We start from the raw sequence: 11,387 nt of genomic DNA, 5'->3' as shown, positions 1-11,387 counted from the left end.
GAGGATCAGCAGAGAAGAATGGGAGAAACTCCCCAAATACAGGTGTGCCAAGCTTGTAGCATCATACCCAAGAAGACTCGAGGCTGTAATCGCTGGCAACGGTGCTTCAACAAAGTACTGAGTAAAAAGTCTGAATAATTAATGTCAATGGGATATTTCTGTTTTTTTATATATATATATATAAACATTTGCAACAATTTCAATAAAAAATAAATATCTTTGTCATTATGGGTTATTGTATGTAGATTGATGAGGGAAAAAATCAATTTCATCCATTTTAGAATAAGGCTGTAACGTAACAAAATGTTGAAAAAGTCAAGGGGTCTAAATGCACCGTAATGCACCGTAAACACATCTCTTTGTCTCCACAAGGCAATTCAATGCCAGGATTAAAAACACTTTCAAATAAAGAAAGTCTGTATAACACTGTCCATATTTTAATACCACTGTTATAAAGTCTATATAACACTGTCCATATTATAATACCACTGTTATAAAGTCTATATAACACTGTCCATATTCTAATACCACTGTAAAAAAGTATATTTAACACTGTCCATATTCTAATACCACTGTTATAAAGCCTATATAACACTGTCCATATTCTAATACCACTGTTATAAAGTCTATATAACACTGTCCATATTCTAATACCACTGTTATAAAGCCTATATAACACTGTCCATATTATAATACCACTCCATATTCTAATACCACTGTTATAAAGTCTATATAACACTGTCCATATTCTAATACCACTGTTATAAAGTCTGTATAACACTGTCCATATTCTAATACCACTGTTATAAAGTCTATATAACACTGTCCATATTCTAATACCACTGTTATAAAGCCTATATAACACTGTCCATATTATAATACCACTGTTATAAAGTCTATATAACACTGTCCATATTATAATACCACTGTTATAAAGCCTATATAACACTGTCCATATTATAATACCACTGTTATAAAGTCTATATAACACTGTCCATATTCTAATACCACTGTTATAAAGTCTATATAACACTGTCCATATTCTAATACCACTGTTATAAAGTCTATATAACACTGTCCATAATATTGCTATTTTTCCACTGTTAGAAGGATGCTACAAGGTAAACTGCATTTATTACCTCCCTATGTGAACACTTCAGGCTAAAAGTTGTAAAATTGTAGTTTACACAGGAATACCCTCCTTCCTTCATGAGATTCACATAGCAGGCCTTACAACTGCAGTAGAAATCATGACACAGGGACAATCAAAGGAAATCTTAAATTAATCATTGTTTATTTCCAGCAAGAGAGGTTCCAACAAACTTAATGAACCATAGTGAACGTCTGTCAGTAGCTCTGCCTGGGCAGTCCCAGCAGTTGTCTTATAGACGGCTATACACAGACAAGTTATATTTGCATGAGTGTTATATATATAAGTTATATTTGTATGTGTGTGATCTCAGCCAGAGATCACACACATAGAGACAGAGACACACAGAGAGAGACACACAGAGAGAGAGACACAGAGAGAGACACACACACACACACAGAGAGAGAGAGAGAGAGAGAGACACAAAGAGAGAGTGAGAGACACACAGAGAGAGAGAGAGAGACAGAGAGAGACAGAGAGAGACAGAGACAGAGAGAGAGAGACAGAGAGAGAGACAGAGAGAGAGACACAAAGAGAGAGACACAAAGAGAGAGAGACAAAGAGAGAGAGACAAAGAGAGAGACACACAGAGAGAGACACACAGAGAGAGCGAGACACAGAGAGAGAGACACAGAGAGAGAGCGAGACACAGAGAGAGAGAGAGAGAGAGAGACATACAGAGAGACATACAGAGAGAGAGACACAGAGAGAGACAGAGACAGAGACAGAGAGAGAGACAGAGAGAGAGACAGAGAGAGAGACAGAGAGAGAGACACAGAGAGAGAGACACAGAGAGAGAGACACAGAGAGAGAGAGAGACACACAGAGAGAGATACAGAGAGACATACAGAGAGCGATACAGAGAGACATACAGAGAGAGAGACACAGAGAGAGACACAGAGAGAGACAGAGACAGAGACAGAGCGAGAGACAGAGAGAGAGACACAGAGAGAGAGACACAGAGAGAGAGACACAGAGAGAGAGACACAGAGAGAGAGACACAGAGAGAGAGACACAGAGAGAGATTGGTGGAGTGCTGCAGAGAGGGTTGTCCTTCGGAACTAGAAGAACAAGCATTTCGCTACACTCGCATTAACATCTGATAACCATGTGTATGTGACCAGTACAATTTGACTTAATTTGATATAGACGTTGGTTTTCCGACCGGGAGACCAGGTTCAGATCCCACCGGTAACAATGGCCATGCGCTTCAGTATGAGGACCCTGTGCTATGGTTTTTATCATCAGGCCAAGCTGTAAAGGCAATGGCTTATTGGGTCGATTCCAGACAGATGAGTAACTAAGGAATTCACAGGTGAACGTCGTTTTCTGACACACCTCCATTGACACCCACTCAGTCTCTCACACTCACACGCAGGCCTGAAAATTACTATTTTGATGTGACACACATCACATGGTAAACTAAAGGATTACCATAGCAACCCTGCCAAACCTTCCCTGGATACTGAAGGACACTTTGAAATGTCATAGGCCTGAAAACTGGGTAACCAAGGGTTGTCATCGACTTAGTCAACAAGACCACCATTCCAGCCATGATTACTGTTTTGAAAGAAACATTCACTTTTACAACTGACCATTTTCCACTGCAAAGATAAAGTCGCAGATCAACGATAGCGGTTATTTCAGGTTGTCATGACAGGACCATCTACAACAATACCAGCCCTGATCACGCTGTTGTTGTCGTCCTGAAAGACTAAGTTCTGTCACTCAAAACGCCTCCAAAGACAATACACAACGGCTATGCGGGTGTTTCTACCAATCTGAGACAGAGATGATGCGATTTGGATTGTTTTGTCTATGTGTTTGTTTAAATCTTGATTCAACCGACAGGAATCAAATGAAAGAAACTGTCACACATACTAATTCATGATGATAACATTTGTATGGTGTAGGCTTTGTCTACATCTCTGTCACCATTCATGTCAGAGGAAATTTCCATTGAATGAAAACTGTTGTTATCGTGTCACGCCCTGACCTTAGAGAGCCTTTTTATGTCTCTATTTGGTTTGGTCAGTGTGTGCTTTGGGGTGGGCATTCTATGTTTTTCTTTTCTATGATTTTGTATTTCTATGTTTTGGCCGGGTATGGTTCTCAATCAGGGACAGCTGTCTATTGTTGTCTCTGATTGGGAACCATACTTAGGTAGCCCTTTTCCCTCCTTTCAGTGTGGGAAGTTAACTTTGTTTGTGGCACATAGCCCTTAAGCTTCACGGTTGTTTTGTATTGTTTATTGTTTTTTGTCGGCGTCATTTCTAATAAAAAGGAATATGTACGCTCACCACGCTGCGCTTTGGTCCTCTTCATTCGACGGCCGTGACATATCGACCATATTCAGTGTGTGTTAGATCAGAAGCTACACTACTAGTTGACGTGTGTGTGTGTGTGTGTGTGTGTGTGTGTGTGTGTGTGTGTGTGTGTGTGTGTGTGTGTGTGTGTGTGTGTGTGTGTGTGTGTGTGTGTGTGTGTGTGTGTGTGTGTGTGTGTCACGCGGGAGAACATGATTAGCTGCATCACCTCAGAGGCCTGCTAACACCAGTCATGACCTCATGCTGTATGTACAGTACACACCACATCCCTTCCCTTCAGATTGGCCCTCACAGCAGACTGGCCCTCACAGCAGACTGGCCCTCACAGCAGACTGGCCCTCGCAGCAGACTGGCCCTCACAACAGACTGGCCCTCACAACAGACTGGCCCTCACAGCAGGCCTGAACAATGGCTGCTCTGTTACTGGGCCCTCCATACTTTTATTGAACCCAGGGACCTGTTAGTGAGTGAGTGAGTGAGTGAGAAAGACAGAGAGAAAACAGAGAGCGAGAGAGAGAAAACAGAGAGAGAGAGAAAACAGAGAGAGAGAAAACAGAGAGCGAGAGAGAGAAAGAGAGAGAAAACAGAGAGAGAGAGAAAACAGAGAGAGAGAGAAAACAGAGAGCGAGAGAGAGAGATAGAACACAGAGAGAGAGAGAAAAAAAACAGAGAGAGAGAGAGAACACAGAGAGAGAGAAAGAGAGAGAAAACAGAGAGCGAGAAAGAAAGAGAGAGAGAGAACACAGAGAGAGAGAACACAGAGAGAGAGAAAGAGAGAGAAAACAGAGAGTGAGAGAGAGAGAGAGAGAAAGAGAGAGAACACAGAGAGAAAGAACACAGAGAGGGAGAGAGAACATCAAAAGGAACATAAAATTTGACATACCAATTAGGATCTGGCTAAAAATACTTGAATCGGTTATAGAACCCATTGCCCTTTATGGTTGTGAGTTCTGGGGTCCGCTCACCAACCAAGAATTCACAAAATGGGACAAACACCAAATTGAGACTCTGCAGAATTCTGCAAAAATATGCTCCGTGTTAAACGTAAAACACCAAATAACGCATGCAGATCAGAATTAGGCCGATACCCGCTAATTAATTATCAAAATCCAGAAAAGAGACGTTAAATTCTACAACCACCTAAAAGGAAGCGATTCCCAAACCTTCCATAACAAAGCCATCACCTACAGAGAGATGAACCTGGAGAAGAGTCCCCTAAGCAAGCTGGTCCAGGTGCTCTGTTCACAAATACAAACAGACCCCCAGGACAGCAACACAATTAGACGCAACCAAATCATGAGAAAACTCAAATATAATTACTTGACACATTGGAAAGAATTAACAAAAAAACTGAGCAAACTAGAATACTATTTGGCCCTAAACAGAGAGTACACAGTGGCAGAATAGCAGAGCTGTGGGACTGACCCAAACTTAAGGAAATCTTTGACTATGTACAGACTGTGAGCATAGCCTTGCTATTGAGAGAGGCTGCCGAAGGCAGACCTGGCTCTCAAGAGAAGACAGGCTATGTGCACACTGCCCACAAAATGAGGTGGAAACTGAGCTGCACTTCCTAACCTCCTGCCAAATGTATGACCATATTAGATACACATATTTCCCTCAGATTACACAGATCCACAAAGAATTTGAAAACAAACTCGATTTTGATAAACTCCCATATCTACTGGGTGAAGTACCACAGTGTGTCATCACAGCAGCAAGATTTGTGACATTTTGCCACAAGAAAAGGGCAACCAGTGAAGAACAAACACCATTGTAAATACAACCCATATTTATGTTTATTTATTTTCCCTTTTGTACTTTAACCATTTGCACATCGTTACAACACTGTATATATACACATAACATGACATTTGTAATGTCTTTTGGAACTTCTATGGATAATGTTTACTGTTCAATTTTATTGTTTATTATCTACTTCACTTGCTTTGGCAATGTAAACGTATGTTTCCCATGCTAATAAAGTCCCTTGAATTGAATAGAACAGAGAGTGAAAACACACACACAGAGAGAGAGAAAGAGAGAGAGAGAGAGAGAGAGAACAGAGAGTAAAAACACACACACACAGAGAGAGAGACAGAGAGAGAGAACAGAGAGAGAGAGAGAGAGAGAGAGAGAGAGAGAGAGAGAGAGAGAGAGAGAGAGAGAGAGAGTATATTTGACCTCTCAGCTTCCCTATCAAATCTAAAAATCTCAAATAGAAAACCGAAGAAAATGAACAACAATGACAAATGGTTTGATAAAGAATGCAAAAATCTAAGAAATAAATTGAGAAACCTGTCCAACCAAAAACATAGAGACCCGGAAAACCTGAGTCTACGCCTTCACTATGGTGAATCACTAAAACAATACAGAAATACACTACGGAAAAAGAAGGAACAGCACGTCAGAAATCAGCTCAATGTAATTGAAGACTCCATAGACTCTAACCAATTCTGGGAAAATTGGAAAACACTAAACAAACAACAACACGAAGAATTATCTATCCAAAATGGAGATGTATGGGTAAACCACTTCTCCAATCTTTTTGGCTCTATAACAAAGAATAAAGAGCAAAAACATATACATGATCAAATACAAATCCTAGAATCAACTATTAAAGACTACCAGAACCCACTGGATTCTCCAATTACCTTGAATGAGTTACAGGACAAAATAAAAACCCTCCAACCCAAAAAGGCCTGTGGTGTTGATGGTATCCTTAATGAAATGATCAAATATACAGACAACAAATTCCAATTGGCTATACTAAAACTCTTTAACATCGTCCTTAGCTCTGGCATCTTCCCCAATATTTGGAACCAAGGACTGATCACCCCAATCCACAAAAGTGGAGACAAATTTGACCCCAATAACTACCGTGGAATATGCGTCAACAGTAACCTTGGGAAAATCCTCTACATTATCATTAACAGCAGACTCGTACATTTCCTCAATGAAAACAATGTACTGAGCAAATGTCAAATTGGCTTTTTACCAAATTACCGTACAACAGACCATGTATTCACCCTACACACCCTAATTGACAACCAAACAAACCAAAACAAAGGCAAAGTCTTCTCATGCTTTGTTGATTTCAAAAAAGCCTTCGACTCAATTTGGCATGAGGGTCTGCTATACAAATTGATGGAAAGTGGTGTTGGGGGTAAAACATACGACATTATAAAATCCATGTACACAAACAACAAGTGTGCGGTTAAAATTGGCAAAAAACACACACATTTCTTCACACAGGGTCGTGGGGTGAGACAGGGATGCAGCTTAAGCCCAACCCTCTTCAACATATATATCAACGAATTGGCGCGGGCACTAGAACAGTCTGCAGCACCCGGTCTCACCCTACTAGAATCCGAAGTCAAATGTCTACTGTTTGCTGATGATCTGGTGCTTCTGTCACCAACCAAGGAGGGCCTACAGCAGCACCTAGATCTTCTGCACAGATTCTGTCAGACCTGGGCCCTGACAGTAAATCTCAGTAAGACCAAAATAATGGTGTTCCAAAAAAGGTCCAGTCACCAGGACCACAAATTCCATCTAGACACCGTTGCCCTAGAGCACACAAAAAACTATACATACCTCGGCCTAAACATCAGCACCACAGGTAACTTCCACAAAGCTGTGAACGATCTGAGAGACAAGGCAAGAAGGGCCTTCTATGCCATCAAAAGGAACATAAATTTCAACATACCAATTAGGGTCTGGCTAAAAATACTTGAATCAGTCATAGAGCCCATTGCCCTTTATGGTTGTGAGGTCTGGGGTCCGCTCACCAACCAAGATTTCACAAAATGGGACAAACACCAAATTGAGACTCTGCATGCAGAATTCTGCAAAAATATCCTCAGTGTACAACGTAGAACACCAAATAATGCATGCAGAGCAGAATTAGGCCGATACCCACTAATTATCAAAATCCAGAAAAGAGCCGTTAAATTCTACAACCACCTAAAAGGAAGCGATTCCCAAACCTTCCATAACAAAGCCATCACCTACAGAGAGATGAACCTGGAGAAGAGTCCCCTAAGCAAGCTGGTCCTAGGGCTCTGTTCACAAACACAAACACACCCCACAGAGCCCCAGGACAACAGCACAATTAGACCCAACCAAATCATGAGAAAACAAAAAGATAATTACTTGACACATTGGAAAGAATTAACAAAAAAAACAGAGCAAACTAGAATGCTATTTGGCCCTAAACAGAGAGTACACAGTGGCAGAATACCTGACCACTGTGACTGACCCAAACTTAAGGAAAGCTTTGACTATGTACAGACTCAGTGAGCATAGCCTTGCTATTGAGAAAGGCCGCCGTAGGCAGACATGGCTCTCAAGAGAAGACAGGCTATGTGCACACTGCCCACAAAATGAGGTGGAAACTGAGCTGCACTTCCTAACCTCCTGCCCAATGTATGACCATATTAGAGAGACATATTTCCCTCAGATTACACAGATCCACAAAGAATTTGAAAACAAATCCAATTTTGATAAACTCCCATATCTACTGGGAGAAATTCCACAGTGTGCCATCACAGCAGCAAGATTTGTGACCTGTTGCCACAAGAAAAGGGCAACCAGTGAAGAACAAACACCATTGTAAATACAACCCATATTTATGCTTATTTATTTTAACTTGTGTGCTTTAACCATTTGTACATTGTTACAACACTGTATATATATAATATAACATTTGTAATGTCTTTATTGTTTTGAAACTTCTGTATGTGTAATGTTTACTGTTAATTTGTATTGTTTATTTCACTTTTGTATAATATCTACCTCACTTGCTTTGGCAATGTTAACACATGTTTCCCATGCCAATAAAGCCCCTTGAATTGAATTGAATTGAATTGAGAGAGAGAGAGAGAGAGAGAGAGACAGAGAGCGAGAACAGAGTTGAAACACACACACACACACACAGAGAGACAGAGCGAGAGAGACAGAGAGAGAGAGAGAGAGAGAGAGAGAGAGAGAGAGAGAGAGAGAGAGAGAGAGAACAGAGAGAACAGAAAGAGAGAGACAGAGAGAGAGAGAGAGAGAGAGAGAGAGAGAGAGAACAGAGAGAACAGAGAGAACAGAGAGAACAGAAAGAGAGAGACAGAGAGAGAGAGAGAGAGAGAGAGAGAGAGAGAGAGAGAGAACAGAGAGAACAGAAAGAGAGAGAAAGAGAGACAGAGAGAGAGAACAGAGAGAACAGAGAGTGTGTGTGGCAGTGCTGCACAGTTTGACTCACATTCTCCTTAATAGTGAGATTAAATGATATACAACTACCAAGCGGAATAGTGATTATTCAAACAGGCATTAAAACAGTGTGTAGACTGACAGATTAAGACAGACAGACAGACAGACAGACAGACAGACAGACAGACAGACAGACAGACAGACAGACAGACAGACAGACAGACAGACAGACAGACAGACAGACAGACAGGCAGACAGGCAGACAGACAGACAGACATTAAAACAGTGTGTAGACTGACAGACAGACAGACAGACAGACAGACAGACAGACAGACAGACAGACAGACATTAAAGCAGTGTGTAGACTGACAGATTAAGACAGACAGACAGACAGACAGACAGACAGACAGACACAGACAGACAGACAGACAGACAGACAGACATTAAAACAGTGTGTAGACTGACAGATTAAGACAGACAGACAGACAGACAGACAGACAGACAGACAGACAGACAGACAGACAGACAGACAGACAGACAGACAGACAGACAGACAGACAGACAGACATTAAAACAGTGTGTAGACTGACAGACAGACAGACATTAAAACAGTGTGTAGACAGACAGACAGACAGACAGACAGACAGACAGACAGACAGACAGACAGACAGACAGACAGACAGACAGACAGACAGACAGACAGACAGACAGACAGACAGACGCAGGAAACAAGGGGACAGAGATGCCTGGAGTGGATAGAGCGGTTTTCAATTGGCATCGCATTTAAATTTGTGTCTGCCTATCGTCATGACTACTGAACATCTGGAAAGGTTGTTTTATTGGATTACAATACAATCATTTGACATGACAAGAGAGCAAGTTCACGGCAAAGTGTAAAATGCATCGCTCAGGTATGACGATAAGGACATCTGGGATAGACACTAAAACACATCCAAGAGAGGAAATACCAAATAAACAACCCTTCGCAGAATTCACTTGAACAATAATCCAATAACACTGAACAGAAACTGATACAGTACCACAAATATATACATACAAATAAAATCAACAAATTAGAAATATGCCATACGGGAAGAAATAAACATTTGTGTATACATTTTATCGTATTCTAAGATTGACTTCTGAATCGTAACCTGCTGATGTGAAACACGATTACAGTAACTTCCCTTGTGACATCATATCCTCTTGTCAAACCACTTGACCCATAAAGACATACAACCTGGAATGCATCCAAAATGGCACCCTATTCCATGTCTAGTGCACTGCTTTCAGAAAGTGCACTATATTAGGGAATAGGGTGCCATTTGAGGACGCAGCCCAGTGCTGTAACACTGGACTACATGGCCCTGATGTCAACTCAACCTCTGCGTCCTTTTCTTCCCCTGTGGGGCTCAGCTCAACCACACCAACTACAAAATGGCCTTTCTCATATTGTAAGCTAAACGGAATATAATATCAGCTACCATTACAATCTCTGTATGTAAAGCTACGTCTTACTCTTGAGAAAGAGCGCCTTCATACGTTTGAATTTATTAGAAATGAGAATGGATTTTCAACAGAACAAAAAAAACACATTTTGTTGACACTGATGGTCCATGATGTCATATGAGTAACACCTGTCACACATGTAGGTCAGTGAGTAGACCCCGCCCCTCAGTGAGTAGACCCCGCCCCTCAGTGAGTAGAGCCCGCCCCTCAGTGAGTAGAGCCCGCCCCTCAGTGAGTAGACCCCGCCCTTACACCTGCCTGGTGCTGATTGACACTGCCTACTGCATCCAAGGCTGGTAATCTAAACCTAAGGAGGAAATGATCAGAGTTAATCAAATGGGCAGAGAGGAGGCGGAAATGGAGAGAGAGAGAGAGAAGGAAATGGAGAGAGAGAGAGAGAAGGAAATGGAGAGAGAAAGAGAAGAGAGGAGGAAATTGAGAGAGAGAGAGAGCAGGAAAGCAGAGAGAATCAACTAGAGGCAGCTGAGGACGTCCTGCCCAGCCCAAAAACAATGAGTCAGACACATTAACAGTAAGGAAATGAGAGGAGATTTTAGTAATCAGTGGACAGACATTAGCAAGTACATGTGAGATCTTAGTGAGGAAAATAAAAAATATATAAAATAAGCAAAAGTGGATATTGGACTGTGTGAGGGCAAGTCTAGTCTCTTCCACCAGTCAGCTCTCTCTCTGTTGAATATGCCCTTATATTCAGTAACAATTAGTCTGAGGACGAGGTTAGGGTTAGGGTAAAACTCTCGTGTCAAACTCATTCCACGGAGGGCCGAGTGTCTGCGAGTTTTCACTGCTCCCTTGTACTTGATTGATGATAAAAAGGTCCTTGATTAGTAAGGAACTCCCCTCACCTGGTTGTCTAGGTCTCAGTAAGGAACTCCCCTCACCTGGTTGTCTAGGTCTCAGTAAGGAACTCCCCTCACCTGGTTGTCTAGGTCTCAGTAAGGAACTCTCCTCACCTGGTTGACTAGGTCTCAGTAAGGAACTCCCCTCACCTGGTTGTCTAGGTCTCAGTAAGGAACTCTCCTCACCTGGTTGTCTAGGTCTCAGTAAGGAACTCCCCTCACCTGGTTGTCTAAGTCTCAGTAAGGAACTCCCCTCACCTGGTTGTCTAGGTCTCAGTAAGGAACTCCCCTCACCTGGTTGTCTAGGTCTCAGTAAGGAACTCTCCTCACCTGGTTGTCTAA

This window comes from Salvelinus namaycush, chromosome 11, assembly GCF_016432855.1.
Source record: "Salvelinus namaycush isolate Seneca chromosome 11, SaNama_1.0, whole genome shotgun sequence".
In the NCBI taxonomy this organism is placed as follows: Eukaryota; Metazoa; Chordata; class Actinopteri; order Salmoniformes; family Salmonidae; genus Salvelinus; species Salvelinus namaycush.
Note: the sequence above shows the minus strand (reverse complement) of the source record.